The following is a 17,932-nucleotide window of genomic DNA, read 5'->3' on the forward strand; positions in this document are numbered from 1 at the left end:
TCTATGCATTATTTCTGTAATATTGTTTAAGTATAATTGCTTATTAAGTAGGTAGGATGGTAAGTGGCTTAAAAATTTCTCTATAGACAAAAAAAATAATTTGAAGTAGTTCATCTTCAAAATAAAGGCCTCCAGATGGCCAAATACCTTTCATGTACATGCATCAATCAGACGGTGCCAGAAGATAATAAAAAGAATCCTATTGTTTTAATTATCTCTTTTGTTCTCCAAGGAACCCCTATTCCTGCCAGTTCTTACAGATGTTATTAAGGCATTCAGTTTTTCATTCATTTATTTAAAAAATATTTATTGTGCCAGGCACTATTTAAATGGTGGAGATACCAAAGTGAATGAGACATATACAAGGGGCCCTAGTTCTCAAGGAGCTCACATTCATGAGAAATTAAGTTCACACATTCAGGATATACCAGATATTAATAAATATTACTCAGATCATTAAAGTAGAATGAGGCCAGGCACAGAGGCTCATGCCTGTAATCCTAGTGCCTTTTAGAGGCTAAAATGGGAGGATAGCTTGAGCCCAGGAGTTCCAGGATGCAGTGAGCTATGATCATCCCACTGCACTCCAGCCTGGGTGATAGAGTGAGACCTTGTCTCTAAACAAACAAACAAAAAGTAGAAAGATTTCACCTGAGAATAACTAGATGGCTATTTCAGATCAGATATTCATGAATTAAATAACACTTAAAGTGAGATCTGAATGACAGAAAGAAAAGCCATGCAAAAATCAAGGGGTGGGGGGTGCAGATTTCACAGACGGCAAATACCTAGTGTGGTGACGCTAAAGTCAGCATGAACCTATTTCTGTTTCTTGAACAGACCACAGGCTGGAGAAGAAAAGGTAGGAAGAAGGCTGGTATAAGATGAGGGTGAAGAGAGAACCAAGGCCAGATCATGGGAGCTTTATAGCCAGGCTAAGGGGTTTACATTTAATTCTAAATATAACAGAATACATTGGAGAAGACTACGCTGAGGAATAATGTGACTTGACATAAATTTTTAAAAGACTATCTAATTGCGTATGGAAAATGGATTGCATGGGACAAGGATGGAAACCAGTCGGGAGATGAGTTAGAAGATTATTATAGGAGTCCTGGTGGGAAGTGCTGGCAACTGGTGGAGGGTGGTGGTAGTGAAGATGCAAAGGAGATTCTGAGCTTGTTTTGGAGGTAGAGGAGGCAAGATTTGTTGAAGAACTGGCTTAGCAGGATGGGCACAAAGGAAATACAGAATTAAAAGATAATGCCAAAGGTTCCAACCTGAGCAACTAAGTAGAGGCTGGCATTTACCAAGGCGGGTGAGATTGAGAGAAGAGGAGTATGGGTAGGCAAGATTACTTGTTATTTTTTAGCCATGTTTACATTTTTTGAGATATCTTTTGAGTATCTGAGAAGAAATTTCAAGTGGGAAGTTTGTTGAACAAGTTTTTGGTTCATGGGAGAAATTATGACACAGATGCAATTTTGTGAGCCTGTAACACAGAGTTAGTATTTAGAGCTAAGGGTCTATATGAAATCACCTAAATAGTACTTATAGATAGGAAAGAGAAGGACAGAGCCCAGGGGTACTCTTCCATCTACAGGTTAGCATAAAAAAGAAATCAAAAGAAACTGAAAAGGATCAAAAGTGAAGTAGAAGAAAATCAAATAGCCATGCAGGAGTGATTGTTGAGATGTTTTGAAAAAGAGAAGGTTGGCAGTCATTTAGGAAGGTGAGGAATCAAACACAATACAGATGAGGGTGGTGTAGGGAGATCATTCTCTAGGTGTCCTTTGCATTTTTGCTCATCTTATAATCAGAGTCACTGACTGTCTTGGTGCAGGAGTTGGGAGATACAGTGGCCCGTTCCAGAGCAAAGGCAGGTTCAGTTGCTCTTCAGGATAATGAAGATAATGTCTCCCACTGAGGCAAAGATCAGAGAGCTTACTGGCCATTATAAAATATTCAGGTTCCTTAAGTGCATGGTTCCTCTCCCATAATACAAACCTCTTGCATGTACTGTTGTCACCTGGCCCTTTTCATATCACCTGGTGAGAAGTGGGACCCAGAGAACCTACACAAATGCAAACACTCCAACCACTGCTATTGTCATATAGCCCTTGGTCTCTGACCCAGTCTCATGTCCCAGCTAACATCCATGAAACAGTGGCAGGTGAACTTTGAAAATAGGATAGGCTAAAATCTCAGATCCTTCACTACTCTTCACAGATAGTAGGCCATTGTGATGGTCCACTTGAACTCTGTAGTTGTGGTGGCATATCTTTCTGTACATACATCTGGCATATCTTTCAGTTGGTTTGATGCAAGCATGGTACAGGTAGACGGGTTTATGTTTTAGACATTTAATAAGAATGCCTTAATGCATGATCATAGAACTTCTTTCTTCACTGACAATGGCCCCCTTAATAGATCTGCAGGTTCCTTAAGTGCATGGTTCCTCTCCCATAATACAAACCTCTTGCATGTACTGTTGTCACCTGGCCCTTTTCATATCACCTGTTGAGAAGTGGGACCCAGAGAACCTACACAAATGCAAACACTCTAACCACTGCTATTGTCATATAGCCCTTGGTGCAGATCCAGGAAGACCAGTGTTTGAACATTGTGGGGTAAAGTGCCGATAGGTAAGTCAGCATATTTAGGTATTTCTAAGAGGTTCTAAAATGATGAATACTTTCCTCAATCATTTGTCACAACCAAAGTCTATATTCTTATGCTTAGATGTCATAATTCATATTAAAGAATTGGGCCTGATGTGACACCTTATTATTAATAGTACTTGGCTAACCACACACAATCAACTACACTTAATTAATGAAACTGGTTCTGAATACATTATATACTTTCAGGTTATATAAGGAGGTAATTACATTTTACAGAGGCCTGTACTTTATATCTGGTTTATTCAGTTGTGAATCAATGAACATGTTTTTTTTTTTAAACATGATTTGTATGATGAATTTTTAATTAAATTGTAGGAAGCTCCTCTACCACTGAGTCACCAGTGTCTTCTTGTATAATATACAGACATTATGGCCTGGCATGGTGGCTCACGTCTATAATCCCAGCACTTTAGGAGGCCGAGGTGGGTGGATCACTTGAGGTCAGGAGTTCAAGACCAGCCTGGCCAACATGGCGAAACCCTGACTCTACTAAAAACACAAAAATTAGTCAGGTCTGGTGATTCACGTCTGTAGTCCCAGCTACTTGGGAGGTTGAGGCAGGAGAATCGCTTGAACACGGGAGGCCGAAGTGCAATGAGCCGAGATTGTACCACTGTACTCCAGCCTGGGTGACAGAGTGAGACCTCATCTCAAAAGAAAAAAAAAAAAAAAAGACATTAGCCCTCTGGAGCAGTTAAGTAGATATTTTTCTATAAAGTAATTTAATGTAGATTATATTTTCTCTGTGTGAGTGCACAATTGCATGCATATGTCAAGTGTCATGGGATTCCAAGTATTTGATGATCTGCTTCTTCTATAGACAGTTGGATACATAAAAGAAGAGCCATGTGCAAATCCAGTCTCTGGTTCTAGGTTTATACCTCCTCTTCTCCAACTCCGCTTTCATTGATAGCCCCTGGTGCACACAGCCAGCCACCCTCATCCCTCGAGATCTGGTTGGCTTCTCTCTATTTGGGTTCCAGGAAATTGTTTTTCCTCCCTTCTGAGAGTCTATGTGCTGCTGCAGGCCAGTCAGTATTGATTCAGTTCTGGTTTGAATCCTCTCTCACTCATTCCTAAGTGTATATTGTATATGTAGTTCTTCTGCCAAAAGGAGATTGAAGTCTTCTTAAATTTGCAAGTCACCTAAAATATATGCTGTGTCTGCTGGGATCCTTTTGACGTTGAAGCGTCTTGGAGTAGACAGTAGAGGATTTTCATATGGTAGAAGAATGTTAGGTGTCCTTGTTGGAGAAGAGAGGAGGAGTAGAGAACCCCTTTAAAGCCCTCTTACTGCCTATTCCTTGTATCTCGTCTCTACCTATTTAGCAATCACATCTGACTTGGCAAACACTAACAGCAGTTACACAGCGTCAGTGAGGACAATAGTGAGTGGATTTAAACATCAGAGGCAACATACCAATGCAATAAATAGAATATATCATTGTTTCACTGCAGACAGAATGTCTGTGCTCTCTATGAGGATCTGCATTTAAGCCCAACGTCCAAGGAAGACAAACATCTAAAGCTCGGCATGGGGTCCCTCAAGCAGGGGAATACAAACAAAGCATTTTTCTCCCAAAACACAAGTTTTAAGATTTCATGTCAAAGACATGCTGCCAATCAGAAGATAGCATTCCCCCTTCTTAGAGCTGGAAATGGTAACCAGGACACATTGGTATGCACAATTCTGCTGGCTCAGAGCACAAGCAAGCTCCTAGGCTGTGACTGGCTGGAGGCTCACAGCGATTTCTTTCTTTTTTTTTTTTCTTTTTTTTCTGGAGGGGACAGGGTCTCACTCTGTCACCCAGACTGGAGTGCAGTGGCGCAATCTTGGCTCACTGCAACCTCAGCTTCCCAGGTTCAAGCAATTATCCTGCCTCAGCCTCCCAAGTAGCTGAGTTTACAGGCACCCACCACCAAGCCCAGCTAACTTTCTTGGGTTTTTTTTTTTTTTTTTTTTTAGTAGAAATAGGGTTTCATCATATTGGCCAGGCTGTTTTCCATGTTTTCGAACACCTCAAGTAATCCATCCACCTCCGCCTCCCAAAGTGCTAGGATTATAGGCCTGAACCACGATGCCCAGTCAGGTCATAGCAATTTTTAATGCAATATAATCAGACCTAATTTTGCCTTTTTGATTTCCTCCCTTAAACCTCAGACAGGCACTTTTTCAAAAGGGAAATCAATCAATCAATCAATCAAGCAATCAGTCAGTCAACAGTGAGTGAATGACTAAATTGTTTGTCTTTAGCGTGGCATAAAATAATCCTTAATATTTTGACCTCAAGCAACCATTCTGACCATATCTTCTTCCATGCTCCTTTGAGTACCCAGGTACATGCAAAGAGTCAACTTTTCTAGATCACAGCCTTGTCCTCTAATTCAGTGCCCTGGTATGAAATCTTTCTTCTGCTATGTCCTTTTTTTGCCAGATGAAATTTCAGTCTTTATTCAAGATCACGTGCAACTGTCTCTTTGAGGAAAGTCCTTTGACCCCCATTTCTCCCCTTCAGAAGGAAAGCACCTGTGGGAGAAGATCTGTTTAATGACCTAGTAACTCAATGGGAGCGAGAACCACGTAGCCATCCCTTCTCCTTGCACAGTCATGAAACAAAGTTGAAAAGGAGCCTGGTTTTACTTGACCAGTCATAAATTACCATAAAATAAAATGAGATATTAGAAACCTTTGATCTCTGAAAAAGTAACATGTGTTGAAAAGAAATATCACTGTTACATATAGACAAATAATAGAAATATTTGAGGCATGCATTTAAAATGCAGAGGCCAGTTATAGCAGGCATATTAACATGTGCATTTGCTTTTTAAGAAGTATACATATGTACCTTTAGCTTTGAAAGGGTAAGATTCAATGCTTGGGTGATGGATGCACTAAAATCTCAGAAATCACCACTAAAGGACTTATCCATGTAACCAGAAACAACCTATACTCCAAAATCGATGAAATAAAGAATAAAATAAAAGGGTAAGATTCATAAATAGCAAGTTGAGAATGCATGTTTATACCATGTAGACAATGTATAATAAATTGTTGGCAATAAGAACCATGTAGCTGACTTTGGGGATACAAAGTGACTTCTGAAAGAGGTTCCTAATTAGCCCTGCCTGAGGTGACTGCTTAAGGTATTTATCTGTAGCTGGAATGCATTGCTTCAAGGGCTTGAGAATTCAGGAGCTATGAATTTCAAGGCCACAGATGCAGTGGAATAGTAAGGCTTCTGCCCCTGCCTGGCACACTGACCTAACTGATGAGAGGTGCCTTAGGGACCCAGGAGCTATGGCCATTTATGTCTAGTCCCTCACTCTAGAAAGGAATTGCTTGAATACTACAGTGCTGGAGTTTGTAGCCACAATGCTGAAGGTCAGGGCAGTCCTTCATGATGATGCATTTCTGTCAGCCATACTTGCACATCTATTTAATATGTGCAATGTCACTAAGCAGTAGTGTATCATTTTTTTAAATGTTGAGACTCAACTGATACTCAAAACCTATGAAAATATGAATCCTTCCTGCCTATCCAACTTTAGTTGGATAAATAATCCAATAATATAATAATATACATTATTATATATATATTATTATTATTATATATATAATATAAACTCTCCCTTTCAGTCAGGTAGATAGTCCTCCTGTCTTCCTGTCATTCTTGGTTTCTCTTTGTTGCTCATGTCTTCCCCACCTGCTGAAATGTTCTTGTTCTTCTCCTTCTCCTTCTCCTTCTCCTCCTTCTTCTCCTTCCCTCACTCTGTTGCCCATCCTGGAGTGCAGTGGCATAATCACAACTCACTGCCGTCTCAAGCTCCTGGATCAAGTGATCATCCTTCCTCAGCCTCCTGAGTACCTGGGACTACAGGCATGTACCACCACATCCAGCTGATTTCTTCATGTTTTTGTAGAGACTGGTTCTTGCTATGCTGCCCAAGCTGGTCTTGAACTCCTGGGCTCAAATGATCTTCCCACTTCAGCCTCCAAAAGTGCAGGGATTACATACATGAGCCACCCATGTACCTGGTTTCCCTCTTCTTTTCTAACAAATTAAGTACTTCAAGTCACAACTCAGGCTGACAACTTCCACCTCCATTGACTTCTCCAGAGCATTTCATTTTCTCTTATCCTTTCTCTGCACTTTGTTAGAACTTACATTCTGATTTGTACTGTTGACCTTTGAGCCCTTAAGTTTATGCACCTTCTCTCTCTCTCTCTCTCTCTCTCTCTTTTTCTCTGTCATTATTTTATTCTGGTATTTGGTACTTACGATAAATCTTATTAGTATCCTAAATTCTTTCAAAACAGGAAATGCGTATTTTCCTTCTCATCTAATTTTTAGGAAACTTCACATAGGAATAAAAAGTATGTAGTAGTGGATTGACTGGTAAATGAATAAAAGAGGGATTTGAGGCCAGTGGGCTGTTTCAGGACATGACCAAGGAATGTGGTACCAGGGCAGCAACACACTTGCTAAGGGGCAATAAAGTAGTCATTGTATATAACAGAGGAATTTGGGCTCAATGCAGATTTGGCACTAACTCTTTGGCACTATAGAATTCACTAGAGAAATATTAGTAAGTTAGTTAATATTCTTAATAAAGAACTGCTAATACCTTATAGAGCCATAAGCCATGTTTCTCATCTTTCATTTCTGAAGTGAAATTTTGGCCAGGGAAACATTTTGCAATAGCCCTTTTTGATGTCTACAAATGTGGCATTTGTCAGATATGAGATAGCTAAGTGTGTGTGTGTACGTGTGTGTGTGTGTATATATATATATACACTTTATATATGTATATATACATATCCTATGTGTGTATGTGTATATATATACACACACATATATATATGATGCATGGAGAGATGCATCCAAAATATTCACAACTTTTCACTAATATCTGAATAACATTTGAAAAATTGACAACTCTTCTGGCTAAAGATGATCATACACATTTGTTCCATGGAGACTTGTGCCAAAATCTTGCTCAGCTCAAGGGATACTGCACAATAAACAATAAGAAACTTTTATAACTCTGACTAATAGAATTCATTGCTTTTCCAGTTTGAAGATAAAGGATGTCTGCTTGCTTTCCATGCCTAATTTTCCTGATGCTGTAAAGCTGTTCAGGAAAGTTCCCACTGCTGGAGTTTTGCTAGTAATCTTCAGCTCTGTGGGAAGCCTTTGGACTCTGTTGCTATCCCTGAAAGTGGCTGTTCTTCTCCATCAGTTTCCTGGGCAAGGGATCGAACCAGCTATTAGTGTCTATTTGCACTGCATGAAAACAAAATTTAATGTAAAGATGCTTATAGCTTGCCTACCCTAAAACCCCAGGAGTCTCTTCTGCCTGACCCTAGGCATTTTTTGAACTGATAGAGGGATGGGTATCTGGTGGGTCTCTTCAGCCAGCTCATCTCAGCATGTTGAAAGTCCAAATGACCCTTGCCTGAGGATGATGAAAGTAATTTGTATATGTATATATAATCCTGCTTTTTCACTCTTTCCAGTCACAGATTGCAGAGCAAGTTGACTGTGCTTGTGTGTGTGAGAGTTAATAACTTTGCTATGCTAATTTTTAGACTTCCTATGCTATATCATCTCCCTGAAGAGCATGAGAGCATTGCTTTGGAAAATCAATATTTGGCATGATTATTCCTTCTTTCATGTGTAATCGACCTTTGAAGACCACAGATAGGCCAAATCTACAAGCATTAGGTTTCCAAACATATTGTTTAGTCAGGAGAAATTGTCTTTTCTAGCTGAGGTATGCCAGCTACTGGTATGGACAAAATCTGCCTAGCAAATGGGAAGGGGCCAGAAGTTCAAATGCTATTGAGAACCACTCAACAATTCTTTTTTCTTACACACAGGATTGAAGCACAGAGCAAAAGGAAAACCCAGCTTTGGGGTTTGTTCCCTTGAACTTACAAATGATTCATTACACCAATGACATTGTGAGAATTTGGTCTCTGACAAAGAAATAAATGTTTTAAAAATAGTGCTAATACATATGTACAAATACAGAATTATGTCAGGCATGTATTTTTTAAAAGATGGAGTCCAGTGAAAAGGATACATGTTAGAATATGGATTAGGTTTATAAAGGTATACTTATGTCTGCCTTAGCCTTCAGAAAACAAAGTTTTATGTACGCTTTAAGAAAGGTCTTAGTGGTCGGGCGCAGTGGCTCACACCTGTAATCCCAACACTTTGGGACGCTGAGACAGGCATATCACGAGGTCAGGAGGTCGAGACCATCCTGGCTAACATGGTGAAACCCTGTCTCTCCTAAAAAAAAAAAAAAAAAAATACAAAAAATTAGCCTGGTGTGGTGGCGGATGCCTACAGTCCCAGCTACTTGGGAGGCTGAGGCAGGAGAATGGCATGAACTGAGGAGGCGGAGCTTGCAGTGAGCCGAGATCGCACCACTGCACTCCAGCCTGGCAGACAGAGTGAGACTACATCTCAGAAAAAAAAAAAAAAAAAGAAGTCTTAGTAAGGTAAATGTGAAGCAAACCAAAGTCCTGTCACTTCTTTTGTCATATCATTAAAGCCTCCAGACGGAGGTTTCTTCCCATGATGTGAAGTGCAGACTTTCAGATGTCAGTCAGTAGCTGAAGTCAACTGTTGGCCCACCAGCCTCTAAGCTGCAGCCTCTGTCAGCTTGGCGATAGTGGGATCCATGTGACTTGCCTACTACTGCCCTTGATTGGGCAGATCACAGAGCAGATAGCCTGGGTCTAGGGTACAAGGTGTTGTGGCTTTTTTGGGGGAATAAATATTTTACATGTGCTAATATTCCTGGATGTTTCACTAATAATATAATGTAGAATGTATGAAAAAAATCAAAGTCAATTAGAACCTAAAGTCTCCTGATACTGGATAATTCTATCCATAAACATCTTGCACTAACAGCAAGAATAATAAAAGTTGTACAAAAAATGTCTGTTCTTCCCCAGACCATAAGCTCCATGCAGGCAGAGACCTTATTTGCTTGGTTTACTACCCTTCCCCAGTACTTCTACCAAGCTGAACATGTATCCGGCTCTCAGTGCCCCATTGAGTTGAAATGAATTACAGTGACATAAACTATGTTTCTCATCAAATGCTGGACAAGCATGTTTCTCAAGGGACTTCTCTGGGATCAACACAAGATCAGGGTGATGAAATGTGAGGAGCAGTGAGGGCAAGAACTTGAGCCTGGTCCCTGCCTAAAGTTTATACTCCACAAGTATTCTACCCAACACTTCAGATACCTTCTCTTCTTTCAAAGTCAACAGCTTATACCCATTGAAAATAAATACACATACACACTCATGCTCACATGCATGTGTGTGCTACCAGAAAATCTGTACATTTTAGGCTGTTTGGAAGCAGTGGTAGTTTGGTGAGAACTGCTGCATTGGCTCATCAGTGCAGACCTGATCACACTCTGATTTCATATCTTGCTATGCAAGGCCCCCATTATCTGCCTGCCATTTGTGTGCATTTATGTTTAGTGTCAATTTCCCCTCCCATGAGGCTATAATCTGCTCTGTAAGGAGCTAAAATGGGAAAAGCAGAATGCTGAGTCCAGTTGGAGCCTGCTGGGGAACAAGACAGTCATCACAGGCCAATCGGCAATGGAGACAGGGTGGTCCTTATCACACAGAGGCATCTGGAGACTGAGAGAGACAAAGCAACACAACTGCAAGTTGACCATGATCTGCTGGAAGCTTCTTCAGTCATAAAGCAAAGGACAGTAATTCTGAATGACAATGTAGGAAAAAGAAGAAGAAGAAGAAAGAAAAAAATGGTTGAGCCCAGAGGATCATTTTTAGTCACAGATGGTGATTGCTGATAGTGAAGTATCTGAATCTGAAGACCACCTGTATGTAGTATGTGCGTTTATGGAGGGTATGTGTGTGTGTATGTGTGTGTGTGTGTGTTAATTTTTTAATGTAGAATATGAAATTTGAGAAAAAACTTTGCCCTTATTCTTGTTGATTTTGTTATTTGATCTTTTCTCTTCCTCTTTGTTGGTGTGTGAACAGTTGCATAGCAAAGCTGCTGAGATCATATATTTGACTGAAGTTTCACAAGCTCTGCAAGATATTCTCATCTTCAGAGTGACACCTGGCTTAGCCAACCACGTGGAAAAATCTAAGGATTTAAACACAACCACACCCAACCACAGCCTTGTTCTTACCTTCTCCCCTGTGCTTTGCCGTATTTAATGACAGCCCAGAAAGGTGCAAAGAGAGACTTTTCAGAAAAAGCATAAAAACAATGAAGAAGGAAAAAATTGCTTGGTTGTTTTCTGAGATACTTGAACTAGAACCAACTGAGTATTTAGGTGTAACTTTCTATGACCTATTAGGATGAATGCCATTCTTATGGCTTAAATCTTTTTCAAGATGAAGAGGGCATTTATATAGACAAAGAGTATATTTCCCATAAAGATATATTAGCACAATTCCAATTAATCTTGAATCCAAGTTTTTGTTCCCCAAGTCCAATACTCAGTCTAGAACATATGCCCTTTTCTGTAATGCGTGCTGGCCAACATGTATGATCAAGGTATATTGTGCATTGTACAAAGTTCCCAGCCAAGGGCTGAAATCAACTAGTGCTCTACTTATTAGGAATTAATCCAGGCATGGGGCTGTGTCTACCCTAGAGGATGTGCCTTTTCTAATTTTCATAAAGTAACTGTAATGGGCCAGCCCAGAAGATATACAGATAACAGAATCCTATGACTTTTAGATGACATTAGCTGTCATGAGAGGCTGCCTCTCTGTACATGGTGTTAGGGTGTTTATTATGAGCGGCATTGGGAATACAGATGTTTTGATGTGTTTTCTGATGCCATTTCTTCTAAGATTCACTACTTCTCTGCAGGCTTTGGAAAGTGGGAGCATAACAACTGGTCTTTTGGGTTCTTTGTGAAGTTGTGCTAACCATAAGATGCCACATACTATCCTAGTGACCACAGTTTTTATGGGAGGTGATGTACAGCAGCAAACATCTAATGTAAATCTCATGTTAGTTCTTCCAGAGCAGGGGCAGCTAGACTTTAATAATTTCTTCGGAAGAGTTTCAGCACTTGGAAATTTTAGATGTATATCAAGGACATGTGAGCAAATGGGAAGCCTAACTGCCCAGTGCTTCTGAAGCAAAGTGCAGAGTCAGAACCAGAATGATTTTTACTGGCACATTTCTGTATTAAACTAAGGGAGGGAAGCTCTTTAACTATATGGGAACTTTTTCTCATTGGTTCCTTTAAGTGTCTTAAAAAACTGATGTCTTCCTAATAGACCTTGTGAAAGGTGGTAAAATGTTTAATTGGAATTACGAATAACTTCCAACTGAAGAGCTTTGTTGGTTCACTTTCCTGTGGGGAAAAGATAGACATTGACAAAACTGTTTCCATGAGAATTAATCATAGCTATAGATTTCAAGGCATGTCATGATGCCAGGTTTCATCTCCTGGATCTTCCTCCTCTACATGAAAATGATTAGAATGATAAATTCAAGGCTTATTAATGATCCCTAATCAATGTAAAAATTTGTCATTTCTCTTCTTTATGCTGTATTTACTGTCAGAAACACAGGCATATATATTAGGAAGATTTTTCTTGAAGGGAATTGGCACAAAAGAGTTGAGACTTTTAATTAATCAAAAAATTGACCATTCCTTGAACCTTAATTGTATGGTATCATTAACAAAGGACATGAGACAACATGTTTAAGCTTCATGATTTGCTGGAAATAAACTTTTCTTTTCTTTTTTTTTTTTAAAAAAAAGCATTTTTTGTTGTAATTGTTAATCTTACTATATATTTGTTTCCTGAAAATGGTGTTATTTGCCACTCCTTTTACCTATTAATTGGCATAAGCTATTAAGCTGATTAGAATACTTTTAATTTCTCCGAAAAGCTGTCTAAGGAAAGTAAAACACCATAAAGAAAAGAGTATGTAACCAAGAAACTGAAGCGAAGAGATTGAGAGATTATCATGAGAATTTAATCAGAGAATTACATACCCAGAAAAATGTGTACATACTTAGAAGTAGTAAACATTAACTTCCTTCCTTCCCTCTATACTTCACCTCTAGATCCCTCTTTTCTTTCTTTAGATCATCAGTATCCAAGGTTGGAAAGAGTAAACAAGAGTTGATAAGTGGTCACTCTCTTGTTCTGTTGATATAAGCTTAAATTGGGGTAGCTTTTCTGGAGAACTGCTTGACAATATATGTCAAATTTATAATGTGATGTCCTTTGGCCATGCAATTTCCCCTTCCTGGAATGTACACTAAGTAGATAATTGAATAAGTGAAAATCCAAATGTTTTCATAAGGATCTGCACCATAGTTTTGTTGAAAATTATTTAAAAACTGGAAACAATCTAAATAAATGTCAATGTATAGGTATATTGATTGCCCTGGGCAATTGCCATAATGTATAAATGAATGAGTAAAAGTATCACAGAATAATACTGTTCCCTCCTAAGTAAATCCTCACCAATAAATCCTATTATACAAGGCAAAACCTGTATATTATCCCTATCCCCTATTTTTCATCAACCCTCATATCTAATCACCATGATGTCCTTTTCACTCCTAAGTGTGTTTCAGATCATCCACTTCCCTCTAACTCTATCACCGTCTTCTGGTCCAAGCTTGGTATTCAATTAATACTTGCTAAATGGATTCTGAATATGATCCCATTCATAACAGCACACCTATCCACACATGTATATGAAGACACAGGTGCCTGGAGAGGTGTTCACTGAACTACTAATAGTGGTTTCCTCTTTTGTGGTATAATTCAGCTTTATCTTTATTTTTTTATTTGAATTTCTCTTATTGTTTGAAATATTTTTAAATAATGATGTATAATTTACCCCCCTCCAAAAATAAAACTTACAAAATGGGAATGATAACTATTATTGTACCTTTCTCACTGGATAAACATAGTGGTCAAACAAGTATCTGTGAAAGTCTGTTATGATGTGAAAACAAAATTATTTTTGTTATTATGGCAATAATAATAATAACAAATAACTATAGATGCTAAAATTTGTTGAATGTATTCCCTCAGTATTTTGAGTGTCTTAACTCATTTAAATCTCACAATAAGCCTATGATACTATAAATATACCCATTTCAAATATAAGGAAACTGAGGCAGAGACAGATGAAATAATTTATCCAGGTTGACACAGCTAATAGAGGGGAGGTAGGATTTGAAACCACATAATCAGGCCCTAGGATCCAAGCACTAACCACTGTGCCAAAATAATAATACATTCAGGAAGTGGCAAAGGTTGAACTTAGCTCCATATATCAGACTCTCGCCGCTATGAAGCCCCTACAGAGAATTTCATACAGATAATCTTACTACCTCAGTTAATTTAGAAAGATTTTCAGGCACTGATGAATGATTTTGGGAGTAAGACCAAGTCAAATGACCTCTGTTGGAAGTGATGTAATAGATGTGTTTAAATATTAGAGGTAGGTAAGATGGTGGAGGACTAACATTTGAGGAGCATTTGATATCCTCTTGGCAATATGTAGACACCCTTTCAATAAATCCTCACAATACTCCAGAAGGTTATGTGTTATTTGTTTCAGTTGTAAGTTGCAATAATAGATAAGGAAACTCAGATATGTATTAAGTCATTTGCTCAGGTCTTTACAGCTATTAAGTTGTAGAGTTGGGAACCCATCTAAACTCCTAAGATCAGGATCTGGATCACCTCTGTTATTTTACATTGGGCATCTATCATCCAGGACCTATGTGCTGCAGGAACATAATTAAGAATGACTTTGACAAGATAAATATTTGGGGACATGAAGCCTGATCACAGAGTCTACCAGTTATGTGGACGTGGGCAAGCAACACCATGAGCCTCACTTTTTTCATTGTCAAAGTGGGACTAATGAAATTTTTCCTGCTTCTCCAAAAGATAATTTTAATAATTCTGTTTGGTGACTTTTGCAAAAACATTGTAGTATAAGCCTTAACAAGGAATTACAGAGAAGAAGATAAACCTTAGCCTTCAAGAAGCCTGGACTGTACCTGTCTCAAAACTATTTTATGCTAACTGCAGACAATTTTCACCATTTGGAGTTTCTTTCCCATCTTAGTTAGCCTCTTCTCAGTTTTCTGAATGAAGCATGTACCCTCGGATGTCTGGCCTTTGCTGCTGCATGTCTTCTGGTCTGGAATGCCTTCCCTTACCTTAGGAACTTAACCAGCTTCAACATGCATCCTTCCTGATCACTCCAACATGAAGGGATGTCCTTCTGTTCTAAATGTCCATTGCACTGAACACATTGTTTAAGATAAATTTCTCTGTAATTTATATAAAGGATTTATGTTTATGGGCTTATATGCTTTCTTTAAAAATAAGTTATAAAGTGTTTGATGCTAGAGCATTCTTTTGTATCCCTAGGAGACACTCAGAATATATTTGTTGATTGTTTTGATTTTAAAGAAAAAGATGGAAGAATGAGGTAAAATGGCCACTATCTGCCAGGAACTTCATATAATTATCTCAGCCCAGAAGTAAATTAAAATAGTTTTCTTCAGCCAGTTGCAATAGCTTATAGAAAAACTTACCTTCCCTAGACGTCAGTGTCCCAATTTGGAAAATAGAGTTTTGTCATATATTTTGTCCGCTGTTGTACAATCTTTAGAAACATAAAATTCAAGGGGAATACTAAATAAAAGGATCAATCAATACTGAGTTCAGCTTTAAAATTCTTTCATCTAATAAAGCCGGTTTTCTTGGCAGCACTAGCAAGGACTAGAATTTTTAAAAAATCATCCTTATATATGTATTGATTGAATTTATTAAAATGCTTTATTACCATATCCATTTGCTTATAAGAAGGCACCCTGATGTGTCCTATATGAGTTGCAAAACACAATTAAATAAATGAAAACCATGCAGAGCAACAAACGCTACCTAGCATTTAAAAACTGCATTTGTATTCATTTTTATGTACACGAAGGGAAAAGAAACCCAAAAGGTTGAAAGCCTTCTAGAGTGATAAATGCCACAATTTAGTGGAAGATACACATTGTAATTTGAGAACATCTCCCACTAAGAGTCAGTGTAGCTACAGGGTCAAGAAGCCTGGTGCTAAATTGTCTGAACACTGATGTCCCTTCAAAATTCATATGTTGGATCCTAGTACCCAATGTGGTGTTATCAAGAGATAAGGTCTTTGGGGGAAGTGATTAAGTCATGAGGAGTTCTCCATATGCATGAATGGGTTCATGCTCTTATAAAAGAGGTTGAAGAAAGCACCCTAGGGCCTCTTGCCCTTCTGCTTCTGCCATGTGAGGATGTAGCAAGAGGCACTCTCTGTGAAGCAGAGTGAGCCCTCGTCAGACACTGAATGTGCTGGCGCCTTGATCTTGGATGTTCCAGCCTCCAGACTGTGATAATTACATTTATTTTATTTCTAGATGACTCAGTCTATGATGTTTTGTTATAGCAGCGCAGACTAAGACACCTGGCCCGCAGGCTCCTGAGCATCCCAGAGCCTTTGAGGGATGACCTCTCTTCTCCACTTCATCTTTCTGATGAGGAGAATGGAAGTCTGTATAAACTAGAGTGCTCAAGCAGCAGGCAGTGGAAGAATCAAGACCTCTAAGTAGATCTGCAACCTTCACTTTCAGCACATGTTCAAGTAAAAGAGAAAAGTGTGTGTAAAAAAATGCCCATACCCAATAAACATACCCATGTTTATTGCAAATTATCCTCTAAACTCTTTCCTGGTGGTCAAAACCCAAGTTATAAATTTTTATTATACTTTTAAGAGTTCATTATTTGTCAACCTACGGTTAACATTTGCATCAACAAAGAAGGTAAGATATGTTGTGTTATCTTTGTCATTTTTCAGTTGTCAACTAGGATAGGGGCCAGAGATAGCAAAACCATAAACTGGAAATTGTTTCAGGAAGAAATGTAATAGCTAAGGGGTGTCTATATGAAATGGAATGTATATCAATACGAGGTAAGACAGCCGGTAAAAAATAAAAAATTATACTTAGCAAGAGGGGCACGGATTCATGTACCAGGGAAAATAATGGTATGTTCATAGCTCAGAGAGATTTCCAGGAATTAGAGATTGAGAAATATTATTTCGTGACATGTCTAGAGGCTACCTGGATATAAATTCTGGAAAATGTTTGAGAGAAAGGCCAATAAAAAGCAAAAGGACCTGAGGACTCTGTTTCTTCACTGAACAGAGAAGCTAAAAATTGGGCTCTTATTTTGGACAAAAGTAAAAGCCATAGTAATAAGTAAAATAAAATAACCTTCCAGGTAACAGAGCTCTTAGCCAAGGATTCTGCAAGTCAAAGGCAGGTGTGAATTGGGAAAGAGAGTCTGGGACTGAGGTGAGGTTGAGTTAGGCGTAGAACAGGGCTGTGAAGGTCAGGCCAGTGGAAGGCTTGATTCTGGAAAGCATGGCTTCAAGGGAAAACTTGAGTAGTGAACAGGAAAATCTATGAGGATCGGAAACTAAGTCTCTATACTGGCTGGGGAAATGAGCAAGAAATGAAAGGGAGAGAGCCAGATGATGCCAGCTGGAAGCAGAAATCTGAGCAGACGGGCACCTGGCAATAGATAGGAGGAGCTGGAAGAACAGGGGCAGATCAGATCTAGAGCCAAGCTGTATTCTCTGGCCCTATACTTTAATATTCCACCTATAAGGTGCAGTGCCCTTGGGTGTTGTTCATAAAATTCCAGTGTTGAAAGGGTTTCAGAGATTCTCAGCAAAGCTCCTCTATATTCATCAAGCCCTCTGCAATATTTACAGTGAAGAAAGTGGGAGCGCTTCAGAAAGAGAGAGAGAGAAAAATGAAAATTCCTAGCCCCATCTAGACATGCCTTATCAGTGAATTAGGTGAAGTGCACAAAATTTAAAAGACTATAGTTGTTTGTATTTTAGTTGTTTATGTTGCATCACGAGAACTCCACAACTGGATTTAAATCACTGTTTCTGCCTTAGCAATCTTCACTGTGCACGTATTGTTCAGCTATTCCTTTAGGGGGAGGATTGCTAGATGGGAATAAAATGGAAATGCTGTTTTCTAAAAGTTGTGGTCTTCATAGGGAGATAGCTCTTCATTTTGTGTGTTAGTGATGAACATTTGAAACTTGTAGAGAACACTTTGTGGTTCTTCTATTTGAAGAAACCCTGATGGCTTTGTCACATATTCCAAGTTTAACATTTACT

This window comes from Macaca mulatta, chromosome 8 (genome assembly GCF_049350105.2).
Source record: "Macaca mulatta isolate MMU2019108-1 chromosome 8, T2T-MMU8v2.0, whole genome shotgun sequence".
In the NCBI taxonomy this organism is placed as follows: domain Eukaryota; kingdom Metazoa; phylum Chordata; class Mammalia; order Primates; family Cercopithecidae; genus Macaca; species Macaca mulatta.